The sequence below is a fragment of the Chenopodium quinoa genome, unplaced genomic scaffold (assembly GCF_001683475.1).
Source record: "Chenopodium quinoa cultivar QQ74 unplaced genomic scaffold, ASM168347v1, whole genome shotgun sequence".
Taxonomy (NCBI): domain Eukaryota; kingdom Viridiplantae; phylum Streptophyta; class Magnoliopsida; order Caryophyllales; family Amaranthaceae; genus Chenopodium; species Chenopodium quinoa.
This window is the reverse complement of record NW_018744709.1, coordinates 69392-88195: the sequence shown is the minus strand read 5'-3', so window position 1 is coordinate 88195 and position 18804 is coordinate 69392.

Sequence of the window (18804 nt, the reverse complement as noted above, 5' to 3'; positions counted from 1 at the left end):
TGGGCCGGGTTAATAACAGGTTGGGTTACATTCGAGTCGGGTGAATAATAGGTCGGGTTTAATTCGGATTTTCACGGGTTAAAACGGGTTAGGGTCATTCTCGGATTCGAGTCGGGTTTGGTTCAAGTCAATAATTTGCAGGTTATAATCAGGTCGGGTCATTCTCAGGTTTGAGTCGGGTTCGGTTCAAGTCATATAATTTGCGGGTTATAATCAGGTCGGGTCATTTCCAAGTCGGGACATTCTCGGGTTCAAGTCGGGTTCGGTTCAAGTCGATTATTTGCGGGTTATAATCAGGTCAGGTCATTTATAAGTTGGGTCATGTTCGGGTTCGGATCTAAAATATTGGGTTAATCTGGGTATCGGGTTGATTTTCAGATCGAGTCATATCAGGTTTGGGTACATTTTTTGGGTCGGTTTGTTAACAGTTTATGTAATGACATTCACGTTGACTCATTATCAATTACTTCGCTTATTATAAGAGAAATAATTTCAGATAAGTTAAATTCTAATTAGTTTAGATAAGATAAGGTTTAGTTGAGATTTTTAGAAGATAAGTTCAAACCCTATTCTAATTTATTCAATTGATTCCACTCATTTTAAGGATAACAATTTCAGATAAGTTCATATTCGAGATGACTTGTTTAGATAAAATACAATAAGTTCATATAAATTCTTATAAAATAAGTTTAGTTTAGATAAATTAAAATACAATTTTTTTTTCTAAACTTATTTTATTTAAAATAATCTAAACTTGTTTATTTTTTATAAGTTCATATCCGAGTTCACGTTTTTTTAATGGCATTTTTTAAAAATAAGATTAAATAGGCATATGAATAATAAAATTAGAAAAATAAAAGACCAATAAAAGCCTTTTAACAGCTTTTGTTCGGGTCACCACTTTCTCGAGTACAAATAAGTCAAGTCATGATCGGGTACAGTCGTACGGTTTAATTATGTGGGTCAGATTATCATCGCATTCAATCATTATCACGTTCAATTCAATCATTATTCAAAATTATTATTTTTTTAACTTTTTTTTTATTTGAATTTTTTTATATAAAATATAGGATAAAACAAACAAGCCTAAGGTCAAATTGTATTTGTAAACCGTAATTGACTACATTAATGCACATGCATCTACATAGTAATAGTATTCGTACACCATAATTGTTTAATTGAAATATATAGTGAACTTGCATCTAAAAAGTAGTAGTATTCGTAAATCGTAATTACTAGAGAATTGTAATATATTTGATTATAGAGAATTTTATTGAAAATATTTGAATTAGCTTAAATAGGAAAATAACTCATATAATTAGGGAAAAAAATATGACATAATATTATTTGGAGAAAAATGTGATAGTTTATGACTTAATTAGCTAACAAAATAAAAAAATATATATATAAAAAAGAAAAAGAGTGATTAGAATCAATCATCAGTAATTCACTCTCAAACTCAAATTATCACCTTCATTAGAGTGTAGATCTCCTAATATACTAAAATTCTCAGCGCAAATCTCGCCATTGCCGCCATTACATTCTAGCTTTCTTAATATACCAAAATTCAGAGATCCACCCATGGATGTAATTCACCACTGCTCGGCCTCTCTTAGACTCACACAAACCCACTCTCAATCTCAAATTCTCCCTCCCGTATTCTACCTTCAACAAGGAGTGGTAATCAGTCCAATTTTCAGGTTCGAATTTTACTCATAAAATATGGATCTAAACATTTGATCTTCTTGATTAATAATAGTTCAACATTGTTTTTCGACAATTTATATGTTTAATCTGTTAATTTTACACTTTAATATTATGATTAGCATTTTGAGTTTAAATAAATTAAAAGGTTTTGGGCAAATTTTTAGATTTAGATGTTTTTGATAATTTTTAGGGTTTTAATCTGTTAATATGTTTTGGCGTTAAAGGGGTCAAACTATCATGGCTGAGGATGGATTTGATTACGCAGCTGAAAGAGATATAGTTCATTCTAATTAATGTTATTATAATTCATTTTGAAGTGTGAATTGCTCTGTAAGTGAGAGGGACCGCTATTAAATTTTTATAATTGATACGATTCCATTAATATGCTTCAGTTAAGGAGATAGTGATTCAGAAACAATAAAACGTGAAATTTAATTTATCAGTCTTATACTATATGCCATTGTAAAGCAATTGGCAAAAATTAATTGATTTGCATGTATATAGAATCGCCAGATTTATAAGTTTCTGGTTTTGCTGTCACAGTTGCTCGATTTTAGGTGTTGTGTGTCTCTTTTACTAAGTACTATGTATGAATTAAGAGTAGAACAAAATATTGGCAATCATATGTCTTACTATTTCAAAATATATTTCAAAATTCTCTTTATTACAAAGTAGTATAATAAATTATGCATTTTTATTGATCTTACTCCTAATCTTTGCCTGATTGTTTGGTGTAGTTGGTGACTTAGAGTTTGAGCAAGCATCAGATACATGCATGAGTGTTGGAAATGCTACCCCAAAACCTGAACCCCATCAATCAATATCTCTAATTCAAGGAAAGCGATCTCCTATTTGGTAGAATTTTGAGATTAATGGTGGACATGCTGCATTCAAGTTTTGCAAAAGACTAATCCAGAAACATAGTGGTTCGACTGGTACGTCTAATCTAAAGAGACACATTGATAAGTTCCCACAATATAAAGATTCAGATAAGTCTAATGAGTCTAATGCATCTAAATTTGATCAAAAAGAATACTGTAAGTTATTTGCTAGAGCTATATTGAAGCATGGTTATTCTGTAAATATTGTTGAACATGAGGGGTTTAGGGAATTGCATAACATATGTGAATTCCAAGGTTAGAACTATTTCTAGAAAAACAATATTGAAATGGTGCATGACAGAGCATGATGTGTTAAAGCAATATGTTCATAATACGTTTAAGGCCTTAACAAGTAAAGTGTCCTTGACTTGTGATGTATGGACAACTTGTACTACTCGTGGTTATTTGTCTCTTACGGCCCGTTTTGTGGATAATGACTGGAAATTACGGTCTAAGGAGCTAAACTTTAGGCATTTTCCACCCCCCCATAATGGTCATGAAATTTATAATCTGGTTTTTAGTTTGATCAAAGATTGGGGTATTGAAAGAAAAATTTGTAGTATGACTATTGACAATGCAAGTAATATGGATTCTATGGTTGGGAAACTCCAAATTGAATTGGATGCAATGCCTATTATATTGTTTACATTTTAATGATTGTTCATTAAACTAAAAGAATTGAAAGACTTGGTAAAAATTATTAATTTGTTTAAATATAAGATACATTATTGTTTCGAACAAAAATCTGAAGTATATACAGTCATCAGACGACTTTCTTTGAGACTGACCCAAAAGATGTTCCAGATAAACAAATTCACCACATACTAATACATACTCAAACGTTCATGTATCTTATTCTAAATATAAAGATTCCAGACTCAAAAGGGCATTGGAGGGTTTCTAATATAATTCGAAATAATGAGTGGTATTTAGATAGTGTTATACATATCATCCCTCCTATATGTTCTTTAATCTTAGCTTTACCCTCCCCAAGCTTGTTCAGATTTTAGATCGTTTGAAATGGATCCTAGACAAAAGTGGTAAGCCCTTTTGTGTAAGCTTTGAGCTAGTGGTTTATACCCAAAAAAAGCTACTTGAATCTAAAAAAATAAATGTTTCAACTTAATTGATTTTGATGCGTATCTGGAGTGTTTATACTAAATTAAAGAGATGCATATATGTACATATATACTAAGGTTAAGATATGAGACTTGATATATATATGTACAACAAATATATACTATAATTAACGCCTACATTTGGGGATGATCTTCTTCCTTTTGCTGGATCGACTTAGTCTCCCTGCATCCAAGACAAAATGCTTTGATCAATATTAACATAGAGTAGTTTTAGCCTTACGAAGTTTCGACAAAACGAGTAGCTTAAAATATATATAGCATATATTTTTATTCAGTATCTGATCTACAATAATAGAGATGTATAAAATAACAAGTTGATGTGATTTCAGGTCAGGTCAATAACAAATCAGGTTGAAGTTCGGGTCGGGTTAGTAATAGGTCGGGTTAAATTCGGGTCGGGTTAGTAATAGGTCGGGTTAAAGTTGGATCGGGTTAGTAATAGGTTGGGTTAAATTCGGATCGGGTTAGTAATAAGTCGGGTTAAATTTGAGTCTGGTTAGGAAAAGGTCGGGTTGAATTCGGGTCGGGTTAGTAATAGGTCGGGATAAATTCGAGTTTAATTGGGTTTGGGTCAATTTTGGTTCAGGTCGGGTTCGGTTCAAGTTAATATTTTATGGGTTATATTCGGGTCGGGTCATCTCCAGGTCGGTTCATATTCGGGTTCAGGTCTCAAATACTCGGGTTAACTCGGGTCTAGGGTTGGTTTCAGGTCGGGTCAAATCGGGCTCGGGTCATCATTTTTCCGGGTTTAAACGGGTCGGTTAATAATCAGGTCCGGGTCGGTATTTCGGGTCAGGTCAGCTTTTGACAGCTCTAGTTTTGATCCATTTTTATCCCTTAGCTGGTCGTGTTCGATGGGTAGGGGAAGGAAGACTTGAGCTCCTATGTAATGCAATGGGAGTCGAGCTAATTGAAGCCGAGTGTTGTGGTGAATTAAGTGATTTTGGTGATTTTGCTCTCAAACCAATTTATTTGATAAGCTCATTCCTTTTGTTGACTATAAGAAAGCTATCGATGAGTTACCTTTGGTGGTAGGGCAACTCACTAAGTTTAGATGTGGCGATGTTTGTTTAGGGGTTAACATATCACATATACTAGCTGATGGATAAAGTGCACTTCATTTTATGTCTGAATGGGCTAGACTAGCTCGTGGTGAACCAATCGAGACGGCTCCCTACTTCAATCCGAGTATCATTCGTGCACAAGATCTCCCATCGACTTTAACACCTTGGGATATGCACACACCACCATTATTAATAGGCAAGAAAAATTTAGGAGCGTAAAAAGCACTCCTATGGAAATATTACCTCTATCAAAAGATCATGTCGAGAGCCTAAAAAGACTACTAACAATGGTTATCCTTACACTCGCTATCAAGTGGTAGCGGTACATGTATGGAGAAGTGCTTGCAAGGCACACGAGCACCACCTTGAGCAACCAACATGCTTAGGCTTCACAGTGGATGTACGTAGCCGCTTACACCCACCACTACCATCAAAGTACCTTGGGAACACTATATTAGACGTGGTGGCTTAATCTAGATTAGAAGATATCATAAATTTCCCCTTGGGTTATACTTGTGCTAGATTAAAGGAAGCAATTGAAAAAGTGGACGATAATTATATTTGGTCAAACATTGACTTTTGGAAAAATTTGACTGATTTGTTCCCTTTTCAAGACTTGCATGCTCGTAACAAAATTGAAGGCCCGTTTTATGGTAACCCCAATCTTGGGGTCATTAGTTGGTTAACTCTTCCGATTTATGGGATTGACTTTGGTTGGGGAGAAGAGATTTATATGGGTCCAGGTATCCATGATTCTGATGGTGATTGTCTTATATATGCTTCCTGGACTGTTGAATGAGGGGTCAGTCCAAGTTGCTATTTGCTTGCAAGTGGCCCATATGGATGTGTTTAAGAAATATTTTTATGAGGACATACTATTTTTTGTGATTTGCATATTAGCCCCTTTACGGTACAAATATTGCTTATGCTATACGATATTTGTCTCTATTTTGTTGCCTCATTGTGCTTTTTTAGGGGTCAATTATTTTAAACTTTGACACAAATCCTTATTAATTCATAATCAATGATATAGGTAAGTGAGATCTTATTAAATTCGTTACAATGTCAACTTTAAGAATATATGTAATTTTTATAATTTTTACAATTTATTTCTATTTTTTATAACAAATAATTTTTGTATTTAAAATTTGTTATATATTTAGATAAAATTTCCTAATCTCAAAAGATAATATTTTATACTTAATTAATTTAAACTTTAAAATATCATTTGCTAATTTAACTTATTAGAACACAAGATTATCCACGTGCGATGCACGGTTGGTATTAATTTTTCTTGTAATTTATGTTCTGTTGCAATATATTGTATATGAAGATTAGAATTAGATATAAAATAATTTACATTTAAGGAAAGTAAAGAAAAAATTGAAACACGATCAAACATCATATAAATTAGGTATGTGAAACTATAATTTAGGAGAGAAATTTGGTTAATTGAATTATATATAGACACTTATGCATTGAAGTCAAAAAAAAAATAAAAAAAAAATATCAATAATAGATGACATTACACGTAGAATTGGAGGAAAAGTTTGAGAGATAATAATGTCAAAAATGTTTTGTTTTAGTAATTGTTAGTAGATTTTTTAATCTCATTCGTTAATTTGCTTATACAGTGATAAATATTACGAAGTATATGAAATAAAATCACAATTTTTTTTTAAATAATTAAGAATAACCTCAGTAGTCAATACTTTTTTCCGTATATACTTCCTCTGTTCTAGTAATATTGCAACAACTGGACTTTTGCACTATTCATCATACTTGTTTGACCATAAATTATGACTTATACGTAAACTAAAATATAGTCATGTGGGGTCTTGTTAGATTCGTCTTGTAAAATACTTTCACAATATCAACTTTTTATAATTTTAATATTATATAATTATAGATATTTTTAACATTATAATTTGTGATTTAAGATGCGTAATTTTATCCTTGTTGCAATATTTGTGGAATGGATAAAGTATTAGATTAGAGATATTTTATGTATTAAAGACTTTTTGTGATAAACATCTAATAAAACCTAAATTTTGTGAGAAACTACATAATAAAAAAATGTTGTAAGAAACTACCTAATAAAGATATTTAAGTATAATGTTGTAAGATACAACATTTGACCGAATTTCCACCGTTGACTTAATTTTATGACGTTGATTCACCTTAAAACACCCCCGAAACCACTGTGATGGTTGGTTTTCAAGGTGGTAAGGTTTTTTTCAGGGTGGTTAGAGGATATTTCGAGTTAGTGAAGATAGATTAGTGATCCGGGATAGTGGTTTTTGGGGTTAGAGGTGGTGGTATTGGGGTTGAAAGGAGGTTTAGGTGTGGTAGAGGCAATTACAGATTTACAGGCAATTATGTTAGTTTTGGGAATGAAAGTGGTGGTTTCGAGAGTGTTTTGAGGTCGGTCAACGGTGAAAATTAGGTATATGTAGTATTTTACAATATTTTACCTTTTCTTAGGTATTTTTTTTTACAGTAGTTTACCTTTATTAGGTAGTTTATTATGTATAATTACTTTTATTATTAGGTAGTTTCTCACAAAATCTGGGTTTTATTAGGTAGTTTTTGACAAAAAGTCCATGTATTAAAGTCTATCTAGAGATTGAAAAAATAGTTAAAAAAAAAAATAGTAAAAGAAGGTGTAGAGATTAAATGATTAATACGTGTAGCATTTTGTGAATCTCTGATAAGTGTTTTATTTGTCCACTTATCATGGTATTTTAACACGATTTTGTAGTCATTCTCCCTCTTTAACCGCTTCTCTAACCCCTTTTTGCATACAATTGTAGTTCTTGGTGTTCCTGTACCTCTTTGTGTGTGTTCATGCTTGTAGGTGTAAGAGAAGACTTGAGAAACTTACTAAGGCATTGAAGATTAATATTGGAAGCAAAACACAAGAGGAGAGGGCATGCACCCCTGAGGAGAGGGCGCTCCTTCCCCATGCGCCATAATCTGCCTCCTTCTATTCCCAGCAAGGAGCAGGCGTGCACCAGTCAAACTCTACACGAAAAGAGCAAATTGGCAACGGTTCAAACCCCCCAAAGGCAACGGTTTTGAACCGTTGAGTATTTGAGGGTTGCCAAATCCCAAAATAATTGGCAACGGTTCAAAACCGCTGCCAACTCAAGCAATTGTAACCGTTGCCATTGACCATGGCACCCTTTTTTTTTTGTTTTTAAAAATAATTGGCAACGGTTAACCGTTGCCAATTGCTTGAGTTGGCAACGGTTAACCGTTGCCAAATACAATGGCTCGCTTCTTTTTTTTTTTGCTGCATATTGACTGTATTTTTTTTTTGCTGCAATATTATTAATATTATAATATTAATATTAATAATAATAATTATATTATTATAATATTAATATTAATAATAATATTAATAATAATAATATTAATATTATAATAATATTATAATAATTATTATTAATATTATAATAGTAATAATAATAATATTATTATGATAATAGTAACAATAATTAGTATTATTAATAACAAAACATAAATAATAATAACAATCGCAAGAGATGATATAAATTAGAAAAATGTATCATGTATAGTACATAATTAGTAAGCTAAGGCTAGTATTGATGTAGTAGCTAGCTAGTAAACGATAGTTACCAATTAAATGTGATGTAGGTCGCCAACATCTCCCGAATTACATGGAGTTCCTCGCTCGTGTATGGCTGTCCCGTTTGCCCCTTGCAAAACTTAAAATACACAAAACGTGAGTTAGTATAAGTGAATTAATAATAATTGGGGTTAGTTAAATGTGACTAATGCTTGAGATTACAAGAAAAGAGCAAGTAAGTGGTTTTGGGACGCAATTTCAACCAAAATGGCTCAAGTAAGGCCATTTTGGCTACTAGGATGCCTATTTTCTATAATTCTTGTCTATTGAACTCATAACTAGTTAAAACATGACATTATTACTTAGTTATATGTGACTAAGGAATGAAATTAAAAGAAAATAGCAATATGAGGGTTTAGGTCGCATTTTCGATCAAAATAGCCCAAGTAAGGCCATTTTGGCTACTAGGATGCCTGTTTTCTATAATTCTTGTCTATTGAACTCATAACTAGTTAAAACATGTCATTATCACTTAGTTATAGGTGACTAATGCTTGAGATTACAAGAAAATAGCAAGTAAGAGGTTTTGGGACGCAATTTCAACCAAAATGGCTCATGTAAGGCCATTTTGGCTACTAGGATGCCTATTTTCTATAAATTTTGTCTATTGAACTCATAACTAGTTAAAACATGTCATTATCACTTAGTTATAGGTGACTAATGCTTGAGATTACAAGAAAAGAGAAAGTAAGAGGTTTTGGGACGCAATTTCAACCAAAATAGCCCAAGTAAGGCCATTTTGGCTACTAGGATGCCTATTTTCTATAATTCTTGTCTATTGAACTCATAACTAGTTAAGACATGTAATTATCAATTAGTTATAGGTGACTAATGCTTGAGATTACAAGAAAAAGGGCAAGTAAGAGGTTTTGGGACACAATTTCAACCAAAATGGCTCAAGTAAGGCCATTTTGGCTACTAGGATGCCTATTTTCTATATTTCTTGTATATTGAACTCATAACTAGTTAAAACATGTCATAATCACTTAGTTATAGGTGACTAATGCTTGAGATTACAAGAAAAGAGCAAATAAGTGGTTTTGGGACGCAATTTCAACCAAAATGGCATACCTCTTCAAGCTGACGTGTGTCTGTACAATGACTCATCACTATGTCATACATGAATCTCATCACGTATAGGCCACAGTCAACTCCATTTTCCTGTTGTGCGCACTAGCATGAGGAACAAAGCACATGAATCAAAATGCATAGCAAATAAGCAACATCTTAAGCATTGTAAAGTAAGAAAATCACAACATCATGGGTGAATTACCTTGGGTGCTTTCCATGTAGGACCTCGAGGAGATCGAGGATTTATCTTCTTCATGGTACTACAAAAAATCAAAGTAATAAGTTCAAATTTGACTAGTATAATCAATACATATGAGTTAAGATATGAAAATGAATAACAAGAAGTGAAACAAACTAGATCCTTACTTTTGCAGTATGGACCTCACGAGGCGCTTTCTTACTTGAGGTAACCGAGCAGAATCAAAGTAGAAGATTGTGTTACTGGAAACACAAATCACAAGTAGGGTCCAATGATAACTACACACGAGACAAACAAATCAATAGTTAGCCTATTACAACAAATAAACTGGGAAAACAAATGAACTTGACTAGCATAATCAGACGTACTCCTCATAGTATGGGACGAATATAAACTTGTCTCCCGCACTCACTGATTGCCTGATACCCCGTTCAGCATAGTACAACACGTCAACGGAGTTGCCTAAGATTCTAGCAGTGGACATCTGCTCAGGGCACAACCACCCAACTTGACAAGGAGATTCAAGCTCCCATATTTGCTCCTGGAGTGCTCTGCATGCATGATAACAAAATGTTAATCGAAAACCAAACGAAAAACACCACTAAACTGAATAACATAAATTGAGTACCAGTTGAATTACCTCATGGATATTTGAATGAGGGAAATGTTAAGCATTGCACCACTTAGAAATTCCTTCACATCTTTTTTGAATAGCCATGCCGTTGCATCATCATCGTAGTGGAACATTTCCTTAGGAAGTTGGATTTGGATGGGGTTGTCATTAGGCAACACGCAAACACGGTTGTGTAAATAAGCTAACTCCTGAGATAGCGATTGAAGCACCGTGTCTTCAACTAATGGAGTAGCTTGCGTAGCTGAACCTCGTGAAGGGCTCTTCATCGACGCTTTTCCACTCACCGAGCCATGTTCACTCCTGTTCTTTGGCCCCTCCACCCTCTTCTTTGGAGTTTGGCTTTTCCTCGATGGCTAATAAGACAAATCACAAAAATGGTTAGAAAAGATTTCCATCCAACTCTTGGGAAGAAAAGATTAAAGCGTGAAATCTAGATCTTAATTACCTGGTTCATCAACCGTATCCAAGCAGATGGCCATTGCACAAAACTACCTTTTGCTGCCCAGAGTGTAGTGAACTCATCCTCCTCCACGGGCACATGTATTAAGATGTCCTCGGACCCGGGAACCACAGAATGGATCCTGACAGAATAATGCTTAGGCAGAAGAGGTCGAAGATGGACCGTACCTTGTTCGGACGGTTGTGCACTACCATAGGCAACATCCAATTAGGAAGATACTTCATTTAAATATTCATAACTAAGTATCTTAATTAGGAAGATACTACCATAGGCAACAACCAATTAGGAAGATACTTCATTTAAATATTCGCCCGGGTGAAGAAGTTCACAACGGGTCTCTTCCTGCACCAATTAGGAAGATACTTCATTTAAATATTCATAAATAAGTATCTTAGGTGTAATATAGGAGTTAATTCAATAAAATCATGAAAAATGGGCAAGTTAGAACTCATTTAGGCCATTTTTAACCGTAAATACTCTAAATGAACCTAAAACTTGTGAAATTGCTTTTTTTTTTTTATGTTGTTTCAAGCCATAAATATTCATAACTAAGTATCTTAGGTGTAATATAGGAGTTAATTCAAGCATTGAGATAAAATCATGAAAAATGGGCAAGTTAGAACTCATTTTGCCCATTTTGAACCGTAAACACTTTAAATGAACCTAAAACTTGTGAAATTGCTTTTTTTTATGTTGTTTCAAGCCATAAATATTCATAACTAAGTATCTTAGGCACAAAAAAAAAAAAGAAAAAAAAAACCAAAACGAGTGCAAAAAAAAAAAAAAAAAACCGGGCGGGAAGGGTAGTGTGTGCACAGCGAGGAGGCTGCACAGCTGCTGCAGTGCTGCTGCAGCCTCCTCGCGTGATTCCCAATGAGAAGGAGAAGGAGAAGGAGCAGGAGAAAGAGAAGGAGGAGGAGGAGAAGAAGAAAGAGGAGGAGGAGGAGAAGAAGAGAAGGAGGAGGAGGAGAAGGAGAAAGAGAGGAGAATGAGGAGAAGGAGAAGGAGAAAGAGAAGGAGAAGGAGAAGAAAGAGAAGGAGGAGGAGGAGGAGGAGAAGGAGAAGGAAGAGCAAACAATAACAACACATCACATCAACAAAGCAACACCAACAACACAACACAGCGAAGAAACACCATTTCACAGCCAACTTAACCATTTCACAACACAATCCAAAAACCAATATCATTATCCAAACAAGTAAGTAAAAAATCACCTGTAGAATAGGAAAGTGATGAGTTGTCGGAGTATCAAGCCCCCTTGAGTTCGCATGTGAAGGAGTACCAATCTGCAATAGTGTATTGATAGTGAAACATTAATTAGAACCATACCCACGTAACTCAACATATCAAAACTTATAAAGTTGAATTCTAATCACGTACCTCCTCGCGTGCATTTATCTCCTGTTCTCCTTCTCTTCGTGGGTGGCTACTTGAGTCGGCTGGTGTTGTCGAGGAAAAGGGCAAGGTCGGAAAATTCATTTGCTTCGCCCATGCATTGAACTCTTCGCGCATCTCATTGCGCACTTGTTCTTTAATTGATGCCACTATGGAATCAAAGTTCTGTGGCGAGTTCACACTTGCTCGGGATCTTCTAAATTTGGTATATTCGGGACCCATTACCTTCTCCCATCCTAGCAAGCTCCCCCCCAGCACCTAATACCCGTCCCGGATGGTAGGGCTTTCCCATAGCCAAGGTGAAGGGATCCTTCTCTACCGTCGGGACGAGCTTGCCTTCAACAAGCTCTCCAGTGTACTCAAGCTGTAGCAAAACAAAATGGCAACATGAAGTAAGTGTTTATATAAAGTGATATACATGCAAATGAATAAAGCAATTCACTAGTTCATAGTTTCTTACTAGCTTATTTGTCATTTATTTGGTTTCCGGAGCCTTGATGGACCATTTTCCGGTTTTCTTGTCCCGCGAATGCATAGAGCAAAAGAAATCCCCAGCACGACTCACCAAAGTACTGGTCGTGGAGTCAGATGGCGCTGTGGAGGACCCTAGAAGCGCAGTAGGGTATACTCCTTCACTCACCCACGTATCCCTCCATTCATCATACGTCATTGCTCCCATATGATGGTGGTATTGCTTTTGCAATGCATTCCTGGAATTCTGCTCCCTCATTTCCTACATAAAAAGATATGTTAGTTTCATTACTAATAAAAAAGACGATAAATTACAACACAATTTTCACCAGAGTTCTTTAAATTACAATTTCTTCTTTTTTACATTTTTGAAGAACGAAAGCTTCCCAATCATCCTTCGATATGCTAGGCCATATTTCCAAGGGAGTTTCTCTTCATCGATGACATCATCATCACTGCCACCTCCTTTCTTGTTCTTTGGTTTCCTCACAAGTTTCTTTGTGATAAACTGACGAACTAAGTGAAAGGAATGGTGTCCTTCCAACAAGTGTATTATTCCGATTGAGGGTTCAAAATTATTACAGAGGTAATTCTTCAGTAAGGTCAAGTGATTGGAATGCCTAGGTGGAGGCCGCTTCCGATCAGTAATATCAGGATACAATTGATATTACAGCTTAATCTTAACTGAACCATTCGGGTCGAACCCAATCGAATCTCCGATACAAGACGTCGAATTAATCCGAAAGGATTTAATGAGTCGATAGAGTTTTACGAATACAGACGTCGGAAATCAAGCCTAGGGCGTCGATACCGAGCGTCGCAAAATCACAATCGACAAGCATGAGCGTAGCCATAGCTAGGCTAGGCTAGCTCATCGCAAACCTGGGTGCACCATGTGTGTGCTAGGCGCACCATGGTGTGCTAGGCACCATCGCAGCCTAGGCGCACCCTAGCAGCCCATCACAAGCTAGCATGGGTGCCTAGGTGCGCATGGCAGCCATCGCAGGCCACACAGGCAACAGGCAGCCCATAGCAGCTAGCAAGCATGCTAGCGTGGTGCCTGGGTGCATATGGCGCCTATCGCAGGGCATGGCATCACCAGGCGCACCATCGCAAGCACTGGGTGCTGCGTGCGTGTGTGCCTAGCCTGGCAGCACCATCGCAAGCACCAGGTGCTGGCGTGGCTGGCTGCTTAGAAATGGCGCGCCATGTGCGTGTGCTTGAGTGCTAGCCTTCGCATGGCAGCACTAAGCATCGTAGCACATGCAAGGGGCTGCGCGCCAGCCCGATGCTAGGGCCTGGCACTCGCAGCCTCGCACACTAGCTTCGCACAAAGCAGCCTCACATGTGATGCGTGTGGGCTGGCAGTGCGTGGTGCGTGGTGCGTGTGCGTACAATGCCTGGCTAGGTCCTAGGCAGCAGCGGCACGCATGCGAGTGCGTGTACGTGCGCACATGCCTCACATCAAGCACAAGCAGTGCTAGGCACTGGCTAGTGCTAGCGTAGGCATCTTGCTAGTGCGTGTGTGCGATGGGGTATGCGAATGGTGCGGGGGACAGTGTGGCCAGCATGCGTGGCTCGCTAGCAGCACGCATGCTGGCTGTGCTAGGAGTGAGGCGCGAAGAGTGAGTGCGTGGGCTGCTGGGGCTAATGCCAGCACTAGGTGCTAGTAGCGCCCAGCGCCAGCACGTAGCACCAGCACAGCCCAGCAGCAGCGTGCACTGGCTGGCTGGCTCGGTGCTGGGCAGCAAGGCACGCTAGCTGGCATCCAGCTAGCTAGCACACCTTGACCCGGTTTTGGGCATGGTGTGTGGGGACCAATACATGGCCTTGGGGATCAAGGCAATGGTCCCCCCAAGCCTTGGTCCTCACTTGGCTTTCTCTATATTTGTGCCATGTGTCGATTTGTGATTGAGTTGATTAATTATTTAATTTTGGAATTAAAAAATTATCATTTTACCAACTCTCCTACACTGATGGGAGATTGGAAATCAAGGGATCATTTCCCTATAAATACCAAGCTTGGTATTGGGATTTGAGACAACCTTGAGTGGAATTAAAAAGGCTACTCTAAAAAAAAGTAAACCTTTGATTCGTAAAACTCATAGTTATTTTGTCTGGGTCTTGACTAACCTTCAAGACTTGGGACGCTTGGGTCGGGTCGAGGGTACGATCCGTCGGAGATCTCGTCTTTTCGAGATTTTGAAGTAAGAGCTCCTTGGGAGCGAAGCACGCATCAAAGGTATAATTCTTGTCCTTAATCTTGTTTGATTAAGTTTATTATGCTTGTTTAATTGCTTTAATTAAGGGGCGGGTCTTGGTGGGTTTCCTTCCGCGTAGTGTCGAGTCACTACGAAACCCTACACTAAGTTACACTTGAAGTTTCTAAATCTTGCCGCAAGTAAGGATTCAAACACCCTTCGCTTGGCGTACTCATTTGGAATGTTAAATAGACTCTGCAAGCATAAATAACAAACATTATTAGGTTGCCAATAACATAACAATAAATTGAAATTGTTTATAAATAATCACATAAAAAAAAAACTTATCCTGGTATCATTCCAAAACGTGTCAATCAAGCCTGTAGGTACGTCGCTCATACGAAGCGTAATTGGGACTTTGCGTGCACAAATCCCAACTTGACCAGTATACTGACGACGCCATTTACCTGAGGGTTGCCCTACCCTGTCATACTCCAAGACCATAGGACCGACAGGTTTCTTGAAAGCTGTCGTCGGACCCCTCTGCTTTTTCTTCGCTGGTGCCTGCACCCCCCTCCACTTTGATCCTCACGAAACGGCTCCATAATGGCATTATCGATTGGAGGCGCTTGCTCAGCTGCAATTTCAAACTCATCTATCATTCTCTCCAATACATCTTGCGCTTGATCTTCTGGCTCACCCAAATCTGGTTCCTTGTTCACATCATACAATTGGTCCCCATCATTAGATGAATCATCATCATTAGATTCAACATCCTCAACTCGAACACGGTATTGATCGTCCGCCATTAGATGTTAAAACCTGTCATTACAAACATAACATGTTATTAGCTGCTGAATTGTAAGGTAAACTTATAATCATATATAAATCGCTGAATTATAATACAAATAAACATAGAAAATAGTGAAGCAAGTTACTTTATACATTTAAAAGAATATAAGAAAAATGGGCAAGTAATTCAACAATTTCATTCAGTTTCACCTAAAATGTGATTTTTTAATTCTTTCTACGCCTGCAATTCAAACTACCAGAAAATATACAGTACCTCAATCTAATATTCCTTCATCGTGGTCTGATCTCATGTAAATGGCTTGGTCGTCTATCTCATTTGGCACAGCAGGTCTAGGAACAGTGAAAGGTGTCGAGTCATCAAAGGCATCATATTCTTCCTCATACTCGACATCTCCAACGCCAAGGATTCTTCTTTTTCCGGCTAGCACAATAGACCATTTTGAGTCGGCAGGGTTAGATACGTAAAACACCTGCTTAACTTGAGATGCAAGGATGAATGGTTCCGCACTTCAGGTTGCCAAGATCTACAAGAGTAAAGTCATCAAATTTGACGTTACGCCTGATATTATCAACCCACTTACACTGAAAAAGAGCAATCGTGAAGTCACAATAATCAAGCTCCCATATTTCTTGAATTCGACCGTAGTATGACAATTCTGCATCAATGGGTGATTTATCCTTAGCACTTGCAAACTCCCTTGACGATGCCACAAACGTTACACCACTGTTTTGGGTCGAGGACGATTTCAAATCTTGACGCTCAGTCCAAAATGTGTACCCATTTATGTCATATCCCTCAAATGAGCGAACATCATCCCTAGGACCATAAGCAAGCCACCTTACTGTAGTTGTGACACTCTCATCCATTCCACCCATCACTCGATCACGAAACCAACTCACAAACTTCTTATTGTGCAACTGCATCAGTGCCCTTTCACCTTTCGACGGAAACTCATCACGCAAACTAGCCATGTGCTCGTCTAAATATGGGTGAACATCTGCAACATGGTGCAACACATAAAGGTGTGCTTATAAGAACTTCTCTCGATCAGTTGACATTCGTTTCGACCCGATTGTGCCATGACCATCAAGTCTACCTTCATGTCGAGAAGTAGGAATACCAATAGGTTCAGCAACGGCTACATACTCGGCCACAAAATTACCAATCTCTTCGGCCACGGTCCCTTGAATCATACTTCCTTCCGGGTGAGCCCGATTCCTAACTTTATCTTGCAATGTACCCATGTGTCTTTCAAAAGGATAGCACCACCTCATGAACACTAGACCGCACAACTTAATCTCACGCACCAAATGAAGAATCAAATGCACCATTATGTCGAAAAACGAGGGCGGGAAGTACATCTCAAATTTGCACAAAGTCACAACCACATCCGCCTGTAAAGCATCAAGTGTACAAGGATCAAGCACTTTGCTACATATTGTATTGAAAAATGAATAGAGGCTTGTAATAGCTTCCCTCACATGCTTTGGCAAAATACCACGTATTGCAATTGGTAGAAAAACTTGCATCAGAACATGACAATCATGGGATTTCATACTTGTCAGCTTCAATTCTCCATTTAAGGATACAAATCTTTTCATGTTAGATGCGTACCCTGATGGAACCTTAATGCCATACAAACATTCACAAAACATCCGTTTTTCTACCCTTGACAATGTGTAGTAAGCCGGAGGTAAATAGTCCTTCCCCTCTTTGGCTTTTCCCTCATTTTTCTTCTTCGACGCATCCGCGGCCTTTCCCTTTCCCTTGCTCTTCCCCTTTCCCTTTTTCGAACCCATTTCTTTTTCCTTTTCCTGTTCCTTTCGCTTACTAACCCTTTGCTGAACCCACAATTCTGGACGCACCTCCATCTTTTCCAAATCTAAAAGTGCACCCTTTCCGTCCTTTGTCTTGTTTTGAATATTCATCAGCGTTCCCACAAGAGCGTCACACACATTCTTCTCTATATGAATTACATCAAGACAGGGCCTAACGTCATGTTCTTTCCAGTACGGGAGCAACCAAAAGATTGATTCTTTTTAAAGAGAGCAACTAATTCCCCCCGCTTTTTCAGATTTCCCAAATACTGTTCGTACACCCTTAACCCGAGCGTAAACCTCCTCACTAGTCAGTGGCCTAGGAGCAGTCCTCTCTTCCAGCGTCCCATCGAAAGCCTTTTTCTGCCGACGGTACGGGTGATCGCGCCTGAGCAACCTTCTTGTCCTCAAATACACCAGTTTGAAATAATGATCAAGGCGTCTGCTTGGCGTATAATCAATACAAATGGGACATGCCTTTTTCCCTTTATTCTTATACCCAAACAAGTTGCCATATGCAGGATAATCATTAACGGTCCACATAAGAGCTGCACGCAATGTGAACATCTCATTCTTATGAGCATCAAACACGGAAACCCCTTCGTCCCATATCTTTCTCAAATCATCAACCAATGGCGCAAGATACACATCTATGTCGTTTCCAGGTTGCCTTGGCCCCAATATCAAGAGTGAAAGCATTACATATTTCCGTTTCATGCACAACCAAGGAGGCAAATTGTAGATCACTAAAAGTACCGGCCATGTGCTATGCTGGGTACTAAGAGTGCCAAATGGATTCATCCCGTCCGTGCACAAACCAAGCCTTAAATTTCTGACTTCATCACCAAATTCCCCAAACTTCATATCAAGGTTCTTCCATTGCGGGGAGTCGGCTGGGTGCTTCAGCATTCTATTTTTCTTTCTTCCCTCTGCATGCCACCTCAAGTTTTTAGCGTCTTTTGGTAAAGAGAACAGACGCTTAAACCTTGGAATTATGGGAAGAAACCACAACACCTTACCAGGAGGTCCCTTCGTACCAGCATTGCAACTCTTGCGCTTGTAGCGCGACTTCTTGCATCTTGGACACTCCTCCAATTGTTCATATTCATTTCGGTAAAGAATACAATCATTAGACATGCATGTATCTTCTAATACTCTAAACCAAATGGACACATGAGCTTCTTAGCGTAATAGTAAGACTTAGGAATTTCATTCCCATCGGGCAACATCTCACTTAACACGCTCAACAAGGAAGTAAAACTATTGTCCGTCCACCCATGCTTCGACTTAATGTTAAA